The 4,371-nt window shown below is 40.1% G+C and overlaps 1 protein-coding gene across 1 annotated transcript in view; it reads left to right on the top strand.

The window, feature by feature from the left end:
* The window catches only part of LOC144957886 (uncharacterized), a 15,890-nt gene extending 12,704 nt beyond the window's left edge, over nucleotides 1-3,186 (top strand). The window contains exon 4 of the mRNA XM_078889407.1: nucleotides 1-3,186. This exon is cut by the window's left edge and continues 1,669 nt beyond it. The gene's annotated coding sequence lies outside the window, so the exon portion shown is untranslated.
* The last annotated feature ends 1,185 nt before the right edge of the window (nucleotides 3,187-4,371 follow it).

Below are 4,371 nucleotides of genomic sequence, written 5' to 3'. Positions count from 1 at the left end.
ATGTTTTCAAATGCTACTATTCTCTTTTTCTTCAGCTATTTGACATTCTTATTATTCAAATTAGTATGATCGATTTGTGATGACCGTTGTCCCTTTTTACCGATAATATTGTAATATCTTATCATAATAAGATTACCATGTGACTTTTATTTTCTTAGTGTTGATTCATTTTGAAATTTCTACTTATCGCTTTACTAAATACGGAATTCCACTTCAAATTATTTTATAAGCCTCGTCTTTGTCTCAACCTTGCAGCTGTAGTTGGGACGTCGTCATTTATCATTTTTAAATAAGCTACCTCTTCATTCCTGAGGTGATGGGGATGGCTGTTGCTACAAACTGCCTTTCTAAAGGCAACAAATCATGGTGTTTAATCACCGCCTTGAGAAATTAGCCTGTGTAAACTCGTGGCCTGACACTGACCCCAAAAATGACGTCACATCCTGAGGCCACGACCAATAAAAGAAAAAGAGTTATGACATCCTCTTACATCTTGGCAAAGCCTTTCCAACATCGAGTTTTATTCATATGGCCGGTAAGAGACAAAACCTTTCTAACCCCAGCTTCCATTCATATTGCCGGTAAGAGACAAAACCTTTCTAACCCCAGCTTCCATTCATATGGCCGGTAAGAGACAAAACCTTTCTAACCCCAGCTTCCATTCATATGGCCGGTAAGAGACAAAACCTTTCTAACCCCAGCTTCCATTCATATGGCCGGTAAGAGACAAAACCTTTCTAACCCCAGGTTCCATTCATATGGCCGGTAAGAGACAAAACCTTTCTAACCCCAGGTTCCATTCATATGGCCGGTAAGAGACAAAACCTTTCTAACCCCAGCTTCCATTCATATGGCCGGTAAGAGACAAAACCTTTCTAACCCCAGCTTCCATTCATATGGCCGGTAAGAGACAAAACCTTTCTAACCCCAGCTTCCATTCATATGGCCGGTAAGAGACAAAACCTTTCTAACCCCAGCTTCCATTCATATGGCCGGTAAGAGACAAAACCTTTCTAACCCCAGCTTCCATTCATATGGCCGGTAAGAGACAAAACCTTTCTAACCCCAGCTTCCATTCATATGGCCGGTAAGAGACAAAACCTTTCTAACCCCAGCTTCCATTCATATGGCCGGTAAAAGACAAAACCTTTCTAACCCCAGGTTCCATTCATATGGCCGGTAAGAGACAAAACCTTTCTAACCCAGCTTCCATTCATATGGCCGGTAAGAGACAAAACCTTTCTAACCCCAGCTTCCATTCATATGGCCGGTAAGAGACAAAACCTTTCTAACCCCAGGTTCCATTCATATGGCCGGTAAGAGACAAAACCTTTCTAACCCCAGGTTCCATTCATATGGCCGGTAAGAGACAAAACCTTTCTAACCCCAGGTTCCATTCATATGGCCGGTAAGAGACAAAACCTTTCTAACCCCAGGTTCCATTCATATGGCCGGTAAGAGACAAAACCTTTCTAACCCCAGGTTCCATTCATATGGCCGGTAAGAGACAAAACCTTTCTAACCCCAGGTTCCATTCATATGGCCGGAAAGAAATCCTCTTTGGAATATTAGTCGAATAAAGTAACCCTCGATTTGGCGAATTTAGATTCTAACCTCAGGTTTTATTCATCTTTCTCTTTAATTTTGATTTCAAATTTACTTTTTCTCTCTCTTGGTTTTTCCTGTTTGCGACGAAAGGTCTGGACTCGAAATGGCCTTGCTTCATACTGATTCTGCTTTCTCTTTATTGAAGTTTAGGCCTTCTGGCCATCCTCTTCGTGGTGATGGGTGTATTGAGCGGACATGCCTGGTACTACGAATTTTTGGCTCCAGATACAGAGCTGCATTGATTAAATATATTTTATTGAAAAGGAAAATTTAGCTCCTTAGACTTTATAATCAGTATTTTTTAACGATGCTGAGAACAAAATTTTTCGTCTTACTTTCCCTTGGAAACTTTGAAACTTCAAGTTGGCAGCTCTGTTTGGATTATGGCATTTGTTACCAGCTTACGTCCCTTGTTTCCTATCGCTGTCGATGGGTTTGAGGCTCTACTCAAGAAACAACTCACTAGATACTTTCTTTTGGTGATCGTCTACTTGTATTTGTGACGTCATTTTTACAGTCGTGTCAGGGTATTTATAAATTTACCAAGGCTAACATCGCAACTCTCTTGTTTGTGGAGTCCAAGAGAGAACCGTTAAAAAATGGAGAGACTCACATGTTCTAAATAGAGGGGGTTTGTCATGAAACGTTTTAGTTTGTTGTAACCATAAGTATGACCTACGTCACATTATAATAATATGACTGGAAGTATTCTTATGTTAATTTAAAATAAATTTAAATCAGTTTCACCCAACGTGAACACATTTTCAGTTCTGAAAACCCAAAAGCAACAGTGTTTCAATGGATATATTTTGAGTTGGTTTGAGGGCATTTTATTCCAATACGAAAAGTGAGTCCAAACCAATTTGGGTTATCAGTCCTGCAAATATGTACACATTGGTTTCACCCTTTTTCTTTCATTAAATGTCATTCTTTTTATTTTTATCACTTATTTAGTATGTAATAGGTCGCCACACTATTGCTGTTTGTTTTTATGTTAACAGACATGCCTTACGAAATTTTTGATCCAATTTCAGAATAATACTTATTGAAAACGAAAGTTGATGCTATAGCGCAGGATTTTAAGGATTTTGAATTATTAATTAATCATTGTGTGAGTAAATTGTTGATCTGTAACGTTAGCAAAACCAACTGCAGGGTTGCTGTTTTTCCGCTCATTTACGGAATTCGGTGTGTTAGATAAAAACCCGTGAAATTTCCAGTCACTCTGGTGACTGGAAGCCAAAAGTTCAGCCTTGTAGGATATGAACCGTATAGACAAGGAACCAATATACAAGTATTTTAATTTTAGAAAAATCACTCCTGACCTATTGTTATCTTTAACTATAATGTCATATCATTTATTGATTAAGTAATTACATTACCTTTTCTACTGGTGTCCAATGTTCATACAACGGACATTCAATGTGTTTGTGTAAACGTTTAGTAAATTTTTGACCCTTGATTTGGCAACCCATCAACTATTATTCTCCTAAAAACTACGAATCTACGTTCAAGTTGGCATGTCTGTTTGTTTACTAGGTTTTCATGTCGAGTGAATAAAAGAATGACAATATAATATTTATGCCGTGTGATATTTTTTTGTTTTCGTGTGCCATATTTGAGATCATTATAATCTCTCTCTCTCTCTCCCTCTCTCTCTCTTTCTCTCTCTCTCTCCCTCTCCCTCTCTCTCTCTCTCTCTCTCTCTCTCGACCTCCCATTGTGGGCAAGGAGGTGCTTGATGTGTCCTCTATCCCTTTATATCTGTTTTCCAACATGCTTTCTGTTTTTGTCTTGGAATGAGATTTTGTCCTGGCCCTGGTCGGATACCCTTGCTGGGGGTGGGGGGTGGGGGGGGCGCTATCTATCTACCTATCTATTATCTATCTGTCTTTCTATTATCTATCTATCAATTTTCTCTGTCGTCTAATTTTCCCAATTTTCTCAATCACTACTGACTTCATTTTCTTCCTTAGTTACTTACTTAATTTGGGGTACCGATAGCTTAGTTGGTAGAGCACTCGCTTCACAAACTAAGGAATATAGATTGATCCGTTGGACCTGACTTTTTTATATACTAGAGTCCTATCTAAGGGGTGTGGATCCCGATAGCTCAATTGGCAGTGCACTCGCTTCACACGCAAAGGGACCGAGATCGATCCCTGGTGCAATCGAGATTTCTTTCCCCGACCCCCTGTCCACCCAGCAGTGAATGGGTCTGTAAGATTTGGCGGAACTTACTTTGCGATAGACTAGCGCAATTGCTGTTGTCCGTTTCGCGCTATAGAGACCGGGAGAGACTCCGGCTCCATGCGCCCAATGGCTCCGAAGGACTGCTTATCTATAGCTAGCAAGCAGTTGCTATTTTATTTCACGCTATAGAAACTGGGTTGAAATCTGAAGGCCTAACTTTTCTGTTCCACTTTTTTGCATGTTTACCATGTTCATGTAGGACGGCATCATTTCTGCTAAAGCAGCTATGTGGTCTTGTGGCATGAATTTCGTCGTCTGATCGGAAGGTCCTGAGTTCGAGTCCCTGTATGAGAATGAGAGGCAAATAGTTGCATAGTCCTTGGAAAAGACTCAGGACTCACAATTTGTCACAATAATCAGGTGTAAACTGGTGCCTGACTGTTAACAGCGTTGTCTCTGTCGGGAAAAAAACAACAAAAGGCGTCATATCCCGCCTTCCATATGCTGTTTGCTAGAGACCCTTTACCCTTTTGACGATCTAATCGTGGTTACTTGGTAAAGGCGTTTGTG

The sequence above is a fragment of the Berghia stephanieae genome, chromosome 12 (assembly GCF_034508935.2).
Source record: "Berghia stephanieae isolate SIO BIC M18660-M18661 chromosome 12, UCSD_Bste_1.3, whole genome shotgun sequence".
NCBI lineage: Eukaryota > Metazoa > Mollusca > Gastropoda > Nudibranchia > Aeolidiidae > Berghia > Berghia stephanieae.
Note: the sequence above shows the minus strand (reverse complement) of the source record. Positions and strands in the feature narration are given on the sequence as shown.